The sequence below is a fragment of the Mustela erminea genome, chromosome X (genome assembly GCF_009829155.1).
Source record: "Mustela erminea isolate mMusErm1 chromosome X, mMusErm1.Pri, whole genome shotgun sequence".
NCBI classification, from domain to species: domain Eukaryota; kingdom Metazoa; phylum Chordata; class Mammalia; order Carnivora; family Mustelidae; genus Mustela; species Mustela erminea.
The window spans coordinates 63,921,195-63,940,703 of NC_045635.1; positions in this window are offsets into that span (position 1 = coordinate 63,921,195).

The following is a 19,509-nucleotide window of genomic DNA, read 5'->3' on the forward strand; positions in this document are numbered from 1 at the left end:
CAGTAGTACAATCACTGGGTCATAGCTCTATTCTCAGCTTTTTGAGGAACCTCCATGCTGTTTTCCAGAGTGGTTGCACCAGCTTGCATTCCCACGTACAGTGTAGGAGGGTTCCCCTTTCTCCACATCCTCACCAGCATCTGTCATTTCCTGACTTGTTAATTTTAGCCATTCTGACTGGTGTGAGGTGGTATCTCATTGTGGTTTTGATTTGTATTTCCATGATGCCATGATGTGGAGTACTTTTTCATGTGTCTGTTGGCCATCTGGATGTCTTATTTGCAAAAATGTCAGTTCATGTCCTCTGCCTATTTCTTGATTGGATTATTTGTTCTTTGGGTGTTGAGCTTGCTAAGTTCTTTATAGATTTTGGATACTGACCCTTTATCTGATATGTTGTTTGCAAATATCTTCTCTCATTCTGTCAGTTGTCTTTTGGTTTTGTTAACTGTTTCCTTTGCTGTGCAAAAGCTTTTGATCTTGATGAAGTCCCAATAGTTCATTTTTGCCCTTGCTTCCCTTGATTTTGGCAATGTGTCTAGGAAGAAGTTCATATTTCTCAGGTCAAAGAGGTTGCTGCCTGTTTTCCTCAAGGATTTTGGTGGATTCCTGTCTCACATTGAGGTCTTTCTTCCATTTTGAGTCTATTTTTATGTGGTGTAAGGAAATGGTCCAGTTTCATTCTTCTGCATGTGGCTGCCCAATTTTCCCAAAACAATTTGTTGAAGAGACTGTCTTTTTTTCCACTGGACATTCTTTCCTGCTTTTTTGAAGATTAGTTGACCATAGAGTTGAGGGTCCATTTCTGGGATCTCTGAGGGATTTCTGCCTTAATGATGACAGCTTTGTAATAGAGCTTGAAGTCTCAATTCTGATGCCGCCAACTTTGGCTTTCTTTTTCAACATTCCTCTGGTATTCAAAGTCTTTTCTGGTTCCATATAAGTTTTAGGATTATTTGTTCCATTACTTCAAAAAAGGTTGATGGGATTTTGACAAGTATTGCATTAAATGTGTAGATTGCTTTAGATAGCATAGACATTTTCAGAATATTTGTTCTTCCAATCCATGAGCATGGAAAGTTTTTCCATTTCTTTGTCTTCCTAAATTTTTTTCATGAGTACTTTATAGTTTTCTGAGTACAGATTCTTTGTCTCTTTGGTTAGGTTTATTCCTAGGTTTCTTACAGTTTTTGGTGCAATTGTAAATGGGATTGACTCCTTAATTTCTCTTTCTTCTGTCTTCTGTTTGTGTATAGAAATGCAAAAGACTTCTGTACATTGATTTTATATCCTGACAGTTTACCGAATTCCTGTACAAGTTCTAGCAGATTTGGAATGGAATCTTTTGGGTTTTCCACATAAAGTATCATATCATCAGTGAAGAGTGATAGTTTCACTTCTTCTTTGCCAATTTGGATGCCTTGAATTTCTTTTTGTTGTCTGATTGCTGAGGCTAGCACTTCTAATACTATGTTGAATAGCAGTGGTGATAGTGGACATCCCTGCCATGTTCCTGACCTTAATGGAAAAGCTGTTTTTCTCCATTGAGAATGCTATTTGCTGTGGGTTTTTCATAGATGGCTTTGATGATATTGAGAAACATATCCTTTATCCCCACACTTTGGTGTTTTGATCAAGAAAGGCTGCTGTACTTTGTCAAATGCCTTTTCAGCATCTATCAAGAGTATCATATGGTTCTTGTTCTTTCTTTCAGTAATGTAGTTTATCACACTGATTGATTTGTGGATGTTGAACCAGTTGGGAGATTTTTTTTATTACAGATTCAATTTCTCTGCTAGTTATGGGCCTATTAAAATTTTCTATTTCTTCCTGTTTCAGCCTTGGTAGTTTGTATGTTTCTAGGAATTTATCCATTTCTTCCAGATTGTCAAATTTATTGGCATATAATTTTTCATAATATTCTTTTATAATTGTTTGTATTTCTGTAATTTGGGTTGTGATCTCTCTTCTCCCATTCATGATTTTATTTATTTGTATTATTTCTCCTTTCTTTTTCATAAGTCTGTCTATGGGGTTATCAATGTTATTCGTTCTTTCAAAAGCCAGATCCTGGGTGTGTTTTTTTCTACTGGATATTTGTTTGCTTGTTCCTGCATCATTTATTTCTACTCCAGTGTTTATTATTTCCCTTCTTCTGCTGCTTTAAGATTCATTTGTTGTTCTTCTTCTAGTTCTTTTAGGTGTAAGTTTAAGTTGTGTGAGATTTTTCTGCTTCTTAATGTAGTCCTGTATTGCTAAATACTTCCCTCTTATTATCACTTTTGTTGCATCCCAAAGATGTTGGACCATTGCGTTTTCATTATAATTTGCTTGTATATATTTCTTTATTGCTTCTTTAATTTCCTGGTTAACCCATTCACTCCTTAGTAGATGTTCATCACCCTCCATGTATTTGTAGTCTTTCCAATTTTTTTCTTGTGCTTGACTTCAAATTTCATAGCATTGTAATCAGAAAAGATGCATGGTATGATTACAGTCTTGTACTTTTTGAAGCCTGCTTTGTAACCTAGGTGATTTGTTTCTGGAGAATGTCTGATGTGCACTTGAAAAGAATGTATATTCTGCTTTAGGATGAAATGTTCTGAATATATATGTTAAGCTCATCTAGTCCAGTGTGTCATTCAAAGCCATTGTTTCCTTGTTGATCTTCTGCTTATATGATCAATCCATTGCTGTAAGTGGGATATTAAAGTCCCCTACTATTATTGTATTATTATCAGTGAGTTCTTTTCTGTTTGTTATTAGTTGTTTTATATATTTGGGTGCTTCCAAGTTGGGGGAATAAATGTTTATAATTGTTAGATCTCCTTATTGGATAGACACCTCTTTGTTATGATATGGCTCCCTTCCTTATCTCTTTTTGCAGACTTTGGTTTAAAATCTCATTTATCTTGATGATGACAGCTTTGTAATAGAGCTTAACGTCCGGAATTGTGATGCCACCAACGTTGGCTTTAAAGCTGTCATCATCAAGACAGCATGGTACTGGCACAAAAACAGACACATAGATCAGTGGAACAAAATAGAGAGCCCAGAAATAGACCCTCAACTCTACAGTCAACTAATCTTCGACAAAGCAGGAAAGAATGTCCAATGGAAAAAAGAGAGCCTCTTCAATAAATGCTGCTGGGAAAATTGGACAGCCACATGCAGAAAAATGAAATTGGACCATTTCCTTACACCACACACAAAAATAGACTCAAAATGGATGAAGGACCTCAATGTGCGAAAGGAATCTATCAGAATCCTTGAGGAGAACACAGGCAGCAACCTCTTCGACCTCAGCCACATCTTCCTAGGAACAACGCCAAAGGCAAGGGAAGCAAGGGCAAAAATGAACTATTGGGATTTCATCAAGATCAAAAGCTTTTGCACAGCAAAGGAAACAGTTAACAAAACCAAAAGACAACTGACAGAATGGCAGAAGATATTTGCAAACGACATATCAGATAAAGGACTAGTGTCCAGAATCTATAAAGAACTTAGCAAACTCAACACCCAAAGAACAAATAATCCAATCAAGAAATGGGCAGAGGACATGAACAGACATTTCTGCAAAGAAGACATCCAGATGGCCAACAGACACATGAAAAAGTGCTCCATATCACTCGGCATCAGGGAAATACAAATCAAAACCACAATGAGATATCACCTCACACCAGTCAGAATGGCTAAAATCAATAAGTCAGGAAATGACAGATGCTGGTGAGGATGCGGAGAAAGGGGAACCCTCCTACACTGTTGGTGGGAATGCATGCTGTTGCAGCCCCTCTGGAAAACAGCATAGAGGTTCCTCAAAATGTTGAAAATAGAACTGCCCTATGACCCAGCAATTGCACTACTGGGTATTTACCCTAAAGATACAAACGTAGTGATCCAAAGGGGCATGTGCACCCGAATGTTTATAGCAGCAATGTCCACAATAGCCAAACTATGGAAAGAACCTAGATGTCCATCAACAGATGAATGGATCAAGAAGATGTGGTATATATACACAATGGAATACTATGCAGCCATCAAAAGAAATGAAATCTTGCCATTTGTGACAACATGGATGGAACTAGAGCGTATCATGCTTAGTGAAATAAGTCAAGCAGAGAAAGACAACTATCATATGATCTCCCTGATATGAGGAAGTGGTGATGCAACATGGGGGCTTAAGTGGGTAGGAGAAGAATCAATGAAACAAGATGGGATTGGGAGGGAGACAAACCATAAGTGACTCTTAATCTCACAAAACAAACTGAGGGTTGCTGGGGGGAGGGGGTTTGGGAGAAGGGGGTGGGATTATGGACATTGTGGAGGGTATGTGCTTTGGTGAGTGCTGTGAAGTGTGTAAACCTGGTGATTCACAGACCTGTACCCCTGGGGATAAAAATATATGTTTATAAAAAATAAAAAATTTAAAAAAATAATAATAAATAAATAAATAAATAAAATCTCATTTATCGAATTTAAGTATGGCTAATCTGGCTTTTTTTTTTTTTACATCCATTAACATGATAGACGGTTCTCCATCCCCTCACTTTCTATCTGCAGGTGTTTATAGGTTGAAAATGAATCTCATGTAGGAAACATAGAGAAAAGTTTTTGTTTTTAATCCATCCTAAGACTCTATGTCTTTTTAAAAAGATTTTATTTATTTATTTATTTGACACAGAGAGAGAGAGAGAGAGAGAGAGATCACAAGTAGGCAGAGGCAGGCAGAGAGAGAGGGAGAAGCAGGCTCCCCACTGAGCAGAGAGCCCGATGTGGGGCTCAATCCCAGGACCCTAGGACCATGACCTGAGCCGAAGGCAGAGGCTTAACCCTCTGAGCCACCCAGGCGCCCCTCACCCTATGTCCTTTGATTGGAACATTTAGTCCATTTACATTCAGAGCAATTATTGATAGATATTAATTTAGTGCCATTTTATTACTTATTTTGTCATTGTTTCCTGAGATCTTCTCTGTTCCTTTCTTTCCCACTCAAGGAGTCTCCTTTAATATTCCACTCAGGGCTAGTTTAGTGTTCCCAAACACCTTTAGTTTTTGTCTGGGAAACTATCTCTCCTTCTATTCTTAATAACAGCATTGATAGATAGAGTATTCTTGGCTGCATACTTTTCCCATTCAGCACCTTGAATATGTCATGCCACTCTCTTCTGCTCTGTCAAGTTTCTGTGGAGATCTGTTGTTAATCTTGTTTGTATTTCCTTATAAGTCAGGGACTTCTTTTGTCTTGCTGCTTTGGGGAGTTTTTCTTTATATTTTGAATATTTAAATATTTAAATAATTCTTGTTGTTGGTCAGCTTTTGTTGATTTTGATGGGAGTTTTCTGTGTCTCTTGTGTTTGGATGTCTGCTTTCTTGCCCAATGAGTTTTCAGCTGTAATTTCCTCAAATGAAACTTCTGCTACCTTTCCCTCTCTTCTTCTGGGATTCCTAGAATACAAATACAATTACGTTTTATGGAGCCACTGGGTACCCTAAGTCTACATTCGTGATCTAATATTTTTCTTTCCTTCTTCTTTTCAGCTTTGTTACTTTCCATAATTTTATCTTGTACATCACTTATTCATTCCTTTGATTATTTCATCATTCTAGTCATCATATCCAGTTGGTTTCAAATCTTGCTTATTGCATTTTTCATTTTAGCCTAACTAGTTTATAGGTGTTTTGTCCCATTTCCAGTCGATCTTTACTGCCATATCTTCCAAAGGCTTTCTGATACACTAACAATGAAAATACAGAAAGGGAAATTAGAGAATCGATTCCATTTACTATAGCACCAAGAAACATAAGATACCTGGGAATAAACCTAGCCAAAGAGGTAAAGGATCTGTACTCAAGGAACTACAGAACACTCATGAAAGAAATTGAAGAAGACACAAAAAGATGGAAGAGCATTCCATGCTCTTGGATTGGAAGAATAAACATTGTTAAAATGTCTATATTGCCTAGAGCAATCTATACTTTTAATGCCATTCTGATCAAAATTCCACTGGTATTCTTCAAAGAGCTGGAGCAAATAATCCTAAAATTTATATGGAATCAGAAGAGACCCCGAATCGCTAAGGAAATGTTGAAAAACAAAAATAAAGCTGGGGGCATCACGTTACCTGATTTCAAGCTTTACTACAAAGCTGTGATCACCAAGACAGCATGGTACTGGCATAAAAACAGACACGTAGACCAGTGGAACAGAGTAGAAAGCCCAGATATGGACCCTCAACTCTATGGTCAATTAATCTTCGACAAAACAGGAAAAAATATACAGTGGAAAAAAGACAGTCTCTTCAATAAATGGTGCTGGGAAAACTGGGCAGAAGAATGAAACTCAACCATTCTCTTACACCGTACACAAAGATAAACTCAAAATGGATAAAAGACCTCAACGTGAGACAGGAATCCATCAGAATCCTAGAGGAGAACATAGGCAGTAATCTCTTCGATATCAGCCACAGCAACTTCTTTCAAGATATGTCTCCAAAGGCAAAGGAAACAAAAGTGAAAATGAACTTTTGGGACTTCATCAAAATCAAAAGCTTCTGCACAGCAAAGGAAACAGTCAAGAAAACAAAGAGGCAACCCACGGAATGGGAGAAGATATTTGCAAGTGACAGTACAGACAAAAGGTTGATATCCAGGATCTATAAAGAACTCCTCAAACCCAACACACACGAAACAGGCAAACATATCAAAAAATGGGCAGAAGATATGAACAGACACTTCTCCAATGAAGACATACAAATGGCTATGAGACACATGAAAAAATGTTCATCATCATTAGTCCTCAGGGAGAGTCAAATTAAAACCACATTGAAATATCATCTTATACCAGTGATAATGGCCAAAACTAACAAGACAGGAAACAACATGTGTTGGAGGGGATCTGGAGAAAGGGGAACCCTCTTCCACTGTTGGTGGGAATGCAAGTTGGTGCAGCCTCTTTGGAGAACAGTGTGGAGATTCCGCAAGAAATTAAAAATAGAACTTCCCTATGACCCAGCAATTGCACTCCTGGGTATTTACCCCAAGGATACAGATGTCATGAAAAGAAGGGCCATCGGTACCCCAATGTTTATAGCAGCAATGGCCACGATCGCCAAACTATGGAAAGAACCAAGATGCCCTTCAACGGACGAATGGGTAAGGAAGATGTGGTCCATATACACTATGGAGTATTATGCCTCCATCAGAAAGGATGAATACCCAACTTTTGTAGCAACATGGACAGGACTGGAAGAGATTATGCTGAGTGAAATAAGTGAAGCAGAGAGAGTCAATTATCATATGGTTTCACTTATTTGTGGAGCATAACAAATAGCATGGAGGACAAGGGGAGAGGGAGAGATGAAGGGAGTTGAGGGAACTTGGAAGGGGAGGTGAACCATGAGGGACTATGGACTCTGAAAATTAATCTGATGGGTTTGAAGTGGCAGGGGGTGGGGGGTTGGGGTACCAGGTGGTGGGTATTATAGAGGGCATGGATTGCATGGAGCACTGGGTGTGGTGAAAAAATAATGAATACTGTTTTTCTGAAAATAAATAAATTGAAAAAATTAAAAAAAAAAAACCTACATTGAGATATCACCTTACACCAGTTAGAATGGCCAAAATTAGCAAGACAGGAAACAACATGTGTTGGAGAGGATGTGGAGAAAGGGGAACCCTCTTCCACTGTTGGTGGGAATGCAAGTTGGTGCAGCCTCTTTGGAGAACAGTGTGGAGATTCCTCAGAGGCAACAACAAATACAAGTAAGAAATTGGAAGATGAAGATAATAATAATTACTAAGAAGAAGAAAAGAGGTTCCATCAAGAAGACTGAGAAGTGGCGGACTCCATTTCAACCAGTCCCTTGAATTTAGCTAGAAATCTACCAAGCCACTCTGAACACCCATTAAATCAGCCTGAGATGTAAGATTACATCTGGATCTCTATGGGGGCAGAGGATCATTAGTCAAGAGGTACAAAAGACAGAGTTGGCATCACACAGACAGATATTAGAGGGTAAACAGAAGAGGGAGGAAGCCACCAGAAGCTAGCCACTGGAAGGTAATACTCCAGTACGAAAATGCCCTGCACTTGCGGACCAGCAACAGCTTGTAGACCAGTGGCTGTGAGAGAGGAAGGGACAGATAACAGTGCTCAAGCAGAACAAAGAGGCTTAAGTGACAGTTCCTGGGACCAGGTGGCTGCAAGCACAGACATAAGCCCAAGGTCTCAGGACAGGCTGCACCCACTGCCCACACATGCTTAAGAGGACCCTGTGTGGACTTGAGTCAGTGGTCCCTGGGGCTGGAGGTTGCTGCTACCACTGAAGTATCCTCTACTACCACTGTAACTGAGAGGATCCAGCTAAGACTGGAGCCCATGGTCCCAGGAAGGATAGCTCCTGGGCCCAGGCTGGCCTGGACAGGTACCATTTGCAGTTCTGGTGGCATGGGAGTGCAGAGAAAATCAGGGGTCTCAGTGAACTACTGAGAGGGTCACTGGGGGTGCTGACCACCTGTGGAAGGCTGCAGCATTCAATGGCACTTGCAGAGGGGCAGTCTGTGTATTCTGGAGGACTCAGAGAGAAGCAGACACTGGCTTCTGTCTGAGGTGGAGCTCAGGATGTGAACAGTTTGCATTGCTCTGACCCTCTGAAAAGCAATCAGAGAACATAAGTGTGAAAAGCAGCCAAAGGAGAAAAGCGCCCCCCAAATGGTTTCCACAGAGCCCACCCATGGATAGGGGGCAGGGCAACTCTGCCCAAGAATGACTGAATGAAAAAAAAAAAACACAGCAGGCCCCACCGCTAGAAGAGAAGCTGAAAGAACAAGAGGAAAACAACCACAGGGTCCCCCATAAACATGTAAAACCCCAACACCAGGGGAAAACAGTATATTAAGTCCTGATATTACCTCGCAGCCTATATATTGCTTAGATACAGTCTTTTCCTCTCTCTCTCTCTTTTTTAAATCTTTCTCACAATTCTTTTTTATCTACATATAATTTCAACTAGATGTTTAATAAAATAAAATAAAATAAAATTCCATAATAATAACTTTTATTATCATAAAATATATTAATTGCCCCAGGGGTACAGGTTTGTGAATCATCAGGCTTACACACTTCACAACACTCACCATATCACATAACTTGCCCAACATCCATAACCCCCCTCTCCAGAGGGGGGTTTTATATATATATATATATATAATGAGAAATAAAATATATATATATATATATATATATATATTTAGAGTGTGGATAGATAGATAGATAGGTAGAGAGAGAGAGAGAGGTGAATAGAATAGAGCCACACACTTGATTTTGGGTGTATTTTTGTCATTAGAGTAAACTGCCTCCCAAAATTTTAAGGAAGGAAAAACTTATATATATATACACAAAAATAAGGATAAACACAATGGAGAGATGGAATATGAGTGTAAAGATGAAAATTTAAGAAGATTTTAAAAACGGAAGTGATAAGAAGTTGTTTGAAAAAAGAGGGAGGATAAAGGAGTTTGATCAGGCTGGAGACTAGAACAAAGCCATATGCTAGATTTAGGGTATATTTTTACCTGTTAGAAGAAACTGTATCCCAAAATTTTGAAGAAAGAAAAATATATGTATACAAAAACTAAGATTAAATACAATGAAGCGATAGAATATGACTATAACAATGAAAATTTTAAAAAGATTTTTAAAAAGGTATTGATAAGATAAAAAAATTAAACAAGGTTAAAATGGGAAAGAGGAAAAATTAAAAAATAGAATAAGAAAAAAATAAAATTGAGAAAATTTGTTTCAAAGACTGAAGAATCATGGGGAAAAGGCCATGAATGCTATGGGCTGTATTCCTGCAGCTCTTTAGTTTTGCAGTTCTCATTGATTGGTGAACTTGGTCTTTGCTGGATGTTCTTGCTGATCTTCTGAGGAAGGGCCTGATGCAGTGATTCTCAAATGGCTTTGCCTGAGGTGGAATTGCACTGCCCTTGCCAGAGGGCAGGCTAAGTAATCTGCTCGGTTTTGCTCTTGTAGCTTTTGTTCCCTGAACTCTTTCCATACAGCTTTGGAGGAGGAGAATGAAGATGGTGGCCTCCTAATCTCCAGCTGTAGAGGAGCTGAGAGCTCAGGGTCCCTCTCCTCAGTGTGCTCTCAGAGAAAAGCAGTCAATCACTCCCGTTTCCCTGGTCTCTGGCCACATTCTGTGCTCACCTGGCCTGTGACTGAGTGTTTCTATCTCTGGCGCATGACCCCATTTGGAGTCTCCAAACCCAGCAGATTCCTGTAGCATGCTCCTCCGCCACTCCTGCTGGAGGAGGAAGGTGAGTATCCCTGGGTCTGCCACTTGTGGGGTCCCTCCTGGAAGAAGAGTGGCCCAACTGTGCCACAGATCATGCTTTAAGGTAACTGCAAGCTGAGAGCACACTCCTCAGCTCCATCTCTGCAACTGGCCTTCTCACTCTGATACCTGAGAGCTCTGCCACACTCAGACACCACTGGTCTTTTTGTGACGTCAGGGGACCTGAGACGACACTGCCCCTGTGAGGGCTCCCACCCCAGCTTAGCCTCTGAAGCGACATTTCTCAGTGGAGCAGACTTCTAAAAGTTCTGATTTTGTGCTCTGCTGCTGTACTGCTTGCCGGGAGCCAGCCCCTCCCCCCACAGTTTATCTTCCCATTTATTGCCTCAGATTCACTTCTCCACACATCTTATTTTCCAGAAAATGATTGCTTTTCTTTTGATAGAATTGTTGCTATTCTTCTCTTCAATCTCCTGTTGATTTTGTGGGTGTTCAGAATGGTTTGATAACTATCTAGCTGAATTCCTGGGACCCAATGATATTTAGGTGTCCTACTCCTCTGTAATCTTGCTCCTCCCCCGTATCTTTTTCTTTTGTTGTTGTTGTTGTTGTTGTTGTTGTTGTTGTTGTTGTTGTTGAGTGTGTGCAGAAGCTATTCAAACAGCCCTCAGTTCTTCAGGAGGAATTGCTCTGTGTGTATGTATAGCTTCAAATTGTCTGTGGAAGCCGGTGAGTTCAGAGCCTTCCTATGTCACCTTCTTAGACCACTGTGTTTTCATTTTCTTGATAATGTTCTTTGATGCACAAAGTTTTTAGCTTTTAATGAAGTCCAGTTATTTTTTTTTCTTTTGTTGATTGTGCTTTTGGTGTCAAGTGTAAGAAGAGATTGCTAAATTTAAAGTCACAAGAGATGAGTTTTGCTAACACTATTTCTTCCTCCATTGAATGGATTAGGCATCCACACTGATAATCAATTAGCCATATATATATATGGATTTATTGCTGGACTCTCATTTTTCCCATTTATTTATATATCTATTTCTATGCATTACTGCACTATTTTGATTGCTGTAGTTTTGTAAGTTTTGAAATCAGGAAGTATGAGTCCTTCAACTTTGTTCTTTTTCAAGATTGTTTTGGGTATTTGGGCTTATTGTACTTCCATACGAATTTCAGGAGCAGCTTTCCCTTTCTTCAAAAAAGCCTATTGGAATGTTGATAGTGATTGCATTGAATCTGTAGATGGCTTTGGGTAGTTCTGACACCTTTTACCAATAATGAGTCTCATAACCCATGAACATGGGATGCATTTTCATTCATTTATTACTCTCAGCAATGTTTGGTAGTTTTCAGTGTACAAATCTTTCACCTCTTTCCTTAAGTTTATTCCTGGGTATTTTGTTCATGTTGATGTTGTTATAAATGGAATTGATTTCTTAATTTCCTTTTATTTTATTTTTAAATTATTTTTTATTATGTTATGTTAGTCACCATACAGTATGTCATTAGTTTTTGATGTAGGGTTCCAAGATTCATTGTTTATGTACAACACCCAGTGCTCCATGCAATACATGCCCATCACTGGACCAACCTATTTCCCTAACCCCCCTCTCCTCTAAAACCCTCAGTTTGTTTCTCGGAGTCCACAGCCTCTCATGGTTTGTCTCCCCGTCTGATTTTTCCCCCTTCATTTTCCCCTTCCTTCTCCTAGTGTCCTCCATATTCCACAAGTAAATGAAACCATATGATAATTGACTTTCTCTGTTTGACTTATTTCACTCAGCATAATCTCCTCTAGTTCCATCCATACTACTCAGCCATCAGAAATGATCCTAACTTTTGCATCAACATGGATGGGACTGGAGGAGATTAATTTCCTTTTAGGTTGTTCATTACAAGTGTATAATGGTACAACTGATATTTGTGTCCTGATTTTGTATTCTGCAACTTTGCTGAATTCACTTATTGACTGTAGTAGCCGTCTCATGGACTTTATGGGATTTTCTCTACATAGGAGCATGTCATCTGAAAATAGAGATAATTTTATTTCTTCTTTTGAATTTGGATGTTCTTTATCTCTTTTTCTTGTCTATTTAAACTGGCTAGAATTTCCAGTCAATGTTGAATAGTAGTAATGAAAGCAGTCATCCTTGTGTTTTTCTTGTTCATAAGGGAAAGAGTTCAGTCTTTTACCATTGAGTATAATGTTAGCTATACATTTCTCATAAATGCCCCTTATCATGTTGAAGAAGTTCCATTCTATTCCTAGGTTGTTGAATGTTTTTATCAGACCATCTATTGAGAGGGCCATGCATTTTTTTTCCCTTCAGTCTACTAATGTGGTGAAGTACACTGATTTTTATATATTGAACCACACTTGCATTCCTGAGATAAATCTCAGCTGGTCACGGTCTATATTCCTTTTGATGTTGTTTTATTTGGTTACTTGTACTTGTTTTATTTGGTACTTGCTATTGATGCCTTTTTGCATTCTCTTCTCATAAGGAATATCGATCTATAGATTTCTTGTGGTGTCTTTTAAAGTTTTTTTGAATTAAATTTAAAATTTTAATTCCAATGTAGTTAACACCCAGAGTTACATTAATTTCAGGTATACAATATAGTGATTCAACAATTCTATACATTACTCAGTGTTAATCATGATAAGTGTACACTTTAATCTCTATCACCTATTTAACCCATCCCTCCACCCACCTCCTGTCTGATAACCAGCAGTTTCTTCTCTATAGTTAAGAGTCTGTTTATTGGATCATCTCTCTCACTTTTTCCCCTTTGCTCATTTGTTTAGTTTCTTAAATTCCACTTAAGAGTGAAAACATATGTTCTCTGTCCTTCTCTGACTGATGTATTTCACTTAGGATCAGACTCTATAGCTCCATCTATGCTGTTGCAAATGGCAAAATTTCATTCATTTTTATGGCTGAGTAATCCATTAAATAGATACACCACATCTTCTTTATCCATTCATGGATACTTGGACTGTTTCCATAATTTGGCTACTGTTGGTATTGATAAGCCCCCGGGTGCACGTTTTCCTTTCCAATTAGTATTATTGTATCCTTTGTGTAAATACCTAGTACTGAAATTCCTGGATCATAAGCTTAGGTCTACTTTTAACTCTTGGAGGAACCTCTATACTACTTTCCACAGTAGATGCGCCAGTTTGCATTCCCACCAACAGTGCAAGAGGGTTCCTCTTTCTCCACATCCTTGCCAACACCTGTCATTTTCTGTGTTGTTAACTTTAGCCATCTCGACAGGTGTGACGTGATATCCCATTGTAGTTTTGACTTGTATTTCCCTGATGAGCAGTGATGTAGAACATCTTTTCATGTGTCTATTGGTCATCTGTGTGGATGTCTATCCATATTTTCTGCCCATTTTCCAAGTGGATTATTTGTGTTTTGTGTGCTGAATTTTTTAAAATTTAAATTTGATTAGCCAGCATATTGTACATCATTAGTTTCTGATGTAGAGTTCGGTAATTCATCAGTTGTGTATAACAACCATTCCTCTTCACATCACGTGCCCTCCTTAATGCCCACCATCCAACTGAGTTTTAAAAGTTCAATGTCCACAATTGCCAAACTGTGGAAGGAGCCAAGATGCCCTTCAACAGGCAAATGGATAAAGAAGATGTGGCCTATATATACAATGGAATATTACTCAGCCATCAGAAAGGGTGAATACCCAACTTTTGTATCAACATGGATGGGACTGGAGGAGTTTATGCTGAGTGAAATAAGTCAAACAGAGAAAGTCAATTATCATATGGTTTCACTTACTTGTGGAACATAACGAGTAACTTGGAGGACATTAGGAGAAGGAAAGGAAAAGTGAATTGGGGAAAATCGGAGGAGGATATGAACCATGAGAGACTGTGGACTTTGAGAAACAAACTGAGGGTTTTAGAGGGGAGGGGGGTGGGGTGTGGGTGAGCCTGGTGGTGGGTATTAAGTAGGACACATACTGCATGGAGCACTGGGTGTGGTACATAAACAATGAATCTTGAAACACTGAAAAAACAAAACAAAAAATAAAAAACTTAAAGTTCTTTATGTATTTTGGATACTCTTTATAAGATATGTCATTTGCAAATATCTCCTCCCATTTCAAAGGTTACCTTTTAGTTTTCTTGATTATTTCCATCACTGTGTAGAATCTTTTATTTTGATGTAGTACCAATAGTTTATTTTTGCTTTTGTTTCCCTTGCCTCAGGAGACCCATCTAATAGGACGTTTGTTGCTATGGCCGATGTCAGAGAGGTTACTGCCTGTGTTCTCCTCTAGGATTTTGATGTATTCCTGTCTCACATTTAGGTCTTCAACCATTTAGAGTTTATTTTTGTGTGGTAAGAAAATGGTCCAGTTTCATTTTTCTACATGTGGCTGTACAATTTTCCCAACATCATTTGTTGAAGAGACTGTCTTTTTTCCATTGGATATTCTTTCCTGCTTTGTCAAAGATTAGTTGACCATATAGTTGCGGTCCATTTCTGGGTTTTCTGTTCTGTTCCATTGATCTATGTATCTGTTTTTGTGCCAGTACCATACTGTCTTGATGACTACAGCTTTGCCAAATAGCTTGAAGTTCAGAATTGTGATGCTTCTACCTTTGCTTTTTGTTTTCAAGGTTGCTTTGGCTAATTGGGGTCTTTTGTGTTTCCACACAGATTTCAAAATTGTGTGTTTTAGCTCTGTGAAAAATGACATTGCTATATTGATAGACATGGCATTAAATGTGTAGATTACTTTGGGTAGTGTAGACATTTTAACAGTGTTTGTTTTTCCAACCCATGAACATTTCCATTTCTTTGTGTCATCTTCAATTTCTTTCATAAGTGCTCTATAGTTTTCGGGGTATAGATCTTCTACCTCTTTTGTTAGGTTTATTCCTAGGTATCTTTTGGTTTGGGGCATAATTGTAACTGGGACCGATTCCTTGATTTCTTTTTCTGCTGCTTCATTATTAGTGTATAGAAATGCAACCGCTTTCTGTACCTTGATTTTGTATCAAGCAACTCAGTACATTGATTTTATATCAGCAACTTTTCTGAAGTCATGCACTAGTTCTAGCAGATTTTGGTGGAGTCTTTTGGGTTTTCTTTACAGAGTACCATGCTGTATGCAAACAGTGAAAGTTTGACTTCTCCTCTGCTGATTTAGATCCCTTTTATTTCTTTTAGTTGTTTGATTGCTGAGGCTAAGACTTTCAGTACTAGGTTAAATAGTAATGATGGGAATGGACACCACTGGCTTGTTCCTGACCATAGGGGAAAGGCTCTCAGTATTTCCTCATTGAGGATATTATTATTTGTGGGTCTTTTGTGATGTTGAGGTATGTTCCATCTATCCCTACTTTCTTGAGGGTTCTTATCAAGCCTAAATGTGTTTTGTCATATGCTGTTTCTGCATCTATTAGGGTGATCATATGGTATTATCCTTTCTTTTATTAATGTGGTATATCATTTTGATTGATTTGTGAATATGGAACCACCCCTGCAGCCCAGGAATAAAACTCACTTGATTGTGGGGTCATTGTAATAATTCTTGTAATGTACTATTGGATCTGATGTTCTAGTATCTTGTTGAGAACTTTGCATCCATGTTCACTGGGAATACTAGCCTGTAGTTCTCTTTTTTAGTGGGGTCTTTGGTTTTGGAATTAAGGTACTGCTGACCTTACAGAAGGAGCTTAGATATTTTACTTCCATTTCTGTTTTTTTAAACAGTTTAGGAAGAATAAGCATTGACTCTTCTTTAAATGTTTGATAGACTTCCCCTGAGAAATCATCTGGCCCTGGACTTTTGTTTGTGGGGATATTTTTGATTATGGATTCAATTTATTTGCTGGCTATGGGCTTGTTAAAATTTTCTGTTTCTTCCCATTTCAGCTTTGGTAGTCTGTATGTTTTTAGGAATTTTTCCATTTCTTCCAGGTTGCCCAGTTTGTTGTCATAAATTTTTTCATAATATTCTCTTACAATTGTTTATATTTCTGTGATGTTGGTTGTGACTTCTTCTTCTTTCTCATTTGTGATTTCATTTATTAGGGTCTTTTGTCTTTTCTTTTTTTTTTTTTTTACTACATTATATTAGTCACCATACTTGATGTAGTGTTCTATGATTCATTGTTTGCATATAACACCCAGTGCTCCATGCCATACATGCCTTCCTTGAAACCCATCAATACTATGGACCTGGAGTCCGTAGTCTCTCATGGTTCATCTTCACCTCTGATTCCCACCCCCCTTCATTTTTCCCTTCCTTCTCCTATGCTATAACATGCTACACCTTACGTTCCACAAATAAGTGAAACCATATGATAACTGACTTTCTCTGCTTGACTTATTTCCCTTAGCATGATCTCCAGTCCCATCCATGTTGATGCAGAAGTTGGGTGTTATCCTTTCTGATGACTAATATTTCATTGTATATATAGACCACATCTTCTTTATCTATTCATCTGCTGAAAGGCATCTCAGCTCTTTCCACAGTTTGGCCATTGTGGACATTGCTGCTATGAACGTTAGGGTGCATATGGCCCTTCTTTTCACTACATCTGTGTCTCTGGGGTAAATTCCTGGTAGTGCAATTGCTGGGTCTTAGGGTAGCTCTATTTAACAAAATTATTTTGAGAAACATCCACACCATTTTCCAAAGTGGCTGTACCAACTTGGATTCCCACCAACAGTATAAGGGGCTTCCCTTTTCTCCACATACTCTCCAACATTTGTTGTTTCTTGCCTTGGTAATTTTTGCCATTCTAACTGGTGTGAGGTGGTGTCTCAATGTGGTTTTGATTTGAATTTCACAGATGGCTCATGACAATGAACATTTTTAAACGTGTCTTTTAGCCATTTGTATGTCATCTTTGGAGAAGTATCTGTTCATGTCCTCTGACCATTTGTTGACTTGATTATTTGTTTTTTGGGTATTGAGTTTGAGAAGTTCTTTATAGCTCTTGGATATCAGCCCTTTGTCTGTAATGTCATTTGTGAATATCTTTGATTCGTTGACTGTTTCCTTTGCTCTACAGAAGCTTTCGTCTTGATGAAGTTGCAAACGTTCATTCTTGTTTTTGTTTCCCTTGCCTTTGGAGACGTGTCTTTTCTTTTTAATAAGGTCGGCTATGGGTTTACCAACTTCATTAATTCTTTCAAAGAAACAGCTTTTGGTTTCATTGATCTGTTCTGCTGAATTTTTTTCTATATCATTTATTTCTGCTCTAATGTTTATTATTTCCCTTCTTTTGCAGGCTTTAGGCTTCATTTGTTGTTCTTTTTTATTTAGCTCCTTTAGGTGTAAGGTTAGATTATGTATTTGAGAATTTTCTTGCTTCTTTTGATAGGACTGTGTTGCTATTTACTTCCCTCTTATGACCGTTTTTGCTGCATCCCAAGTGTTTTGGACTGTCGTGTTTTCATTTCATTTGTTTAAATGTATTTTTAAAAATTTCTTCTCTAATTTTCTGGTTGACCTATTCATTGCTTAGTGGGATGTTCTTAAATATCCATGTATTTGTGGCCTTTTCAAATTTTGTCTTGTGGTTGACTTCATGTTTCATAGTGTTGTGCTCAGAAATATGCATGGCGTGACCTCAGTCTTTTGTACTTTGAGAACTGATTTGAAATTGTTTTGAGATCTAACCTGCAGAATGTCCCACGTGCATTCAAAAGCAATGTGTGTTCTGCTGTGTTAGGTTGAAATCTTCTGAATATATCTGTTAAGTTCATTTGGTCCAGTGTTTCATTCAAAGTCATTGTTTCCTTGTTGATTTTCTGTTTAGATGATCCATTGCTGTAAGTGGGGTGTTAGCAGCCCCTACTATTATTGTACTACAATCAACAAATTTTTTTATGTTTGTTATTAGTTGTTTTATATATATTTGTGCTCCCATGTTGGGGCATAAATATTTATAATTGTTAGATCTTCTTGTTGAATAGACCCCTTTCTTATGATGTGGTGCTCTTCTTCATTTCTTGTAGTCTTTGGTTTAAAATCTCATTTGTCCAATATAAGTATGGCTACTCTGGCTTTCCTTGGATGTCCATTAGCTTGAAGGTTCTTCATCCCCTCACTTTCTTTTTTTTTTAATTTATTTTTTAGTTTCAGCATAACAGTATTCATTATTTTTGCACCACACCCAGTGCTCCATGCAATCCGTGCCCTCTATAATACCCACCACCTGGAACCCCGACCTCCCACCCCCGGCCCCTTCAAAACCCTCAGATTGTTTTTCAGAGTCCATAGTCTCTCATGGTTCACCTCCCCTTCCAATTTCCCCCAACTCCCTTCTCCTCTCTAACTCCCCATGTCCTCCATGCTGTTTGTTATGCTCCACAAATAAGTGAAACCATATGATAATTGACTCTCTCTGCTTGACTTCTTTCACTCAGCATAATCTCTTCCAGTCCCATCCATGTTGCTACAAAAGTTGGGTATTCGTCCTTTCTGATGGAGGCATAATACTCCACAGTGTATATGGACCACATCTTCCTTATCCATTCGTCCAATAAAGGGCATCTTGGTGCTTTCCACAGTTTGGCGACCGTGGCCTCCCTCAAAAAAATTGAAAAATCCAGAACACAGCAGCTATCTCTACACCTTAAAGAAATGGAGAATGAACAACAACTCAAACCAACTCCACACATAAGAAGGGAAATAATCAGGATTAGAGCTGAGATCGATGAGGTAGAAACCAGAGATACAGTAGAACGTATCAGTGAAACTAGAAGCTGTTTTTTTTTTCAAAGAATCAATAAGATCGATAAACCATTGGCAACACTAATCCAAAAGAAAAGAGAGAAAGCTCAAATACATAAAATTATGAATGAAAACGGAGAGATCACAACGAACACCAAGGAAGTAGAAACAATCATCAGAAGTTATTACCAACAGTTATATGTGAATCATGAGAGACTATGGACTCTGAAAAACAATCTGAGGGGTTTGAAGTGGCAGGGGGTTGGGAGGGTGGGGTACAGGGTGGTGGGTATTATAGAGGGCACGGATTGCATGGAGCACTGGGTGTGGTGAAAAAATAATGAATACTGTTTTTCTGAAAAAAAAATAAATTAATAAAAAACCAGTTATATGCCAATAAGCTAAGCAACCTAGATGAAATGGATGGATTCCTGGAAAACTATAAACTCCCAAAATTGAATCAGGAAGAAATTGACAACCTGTA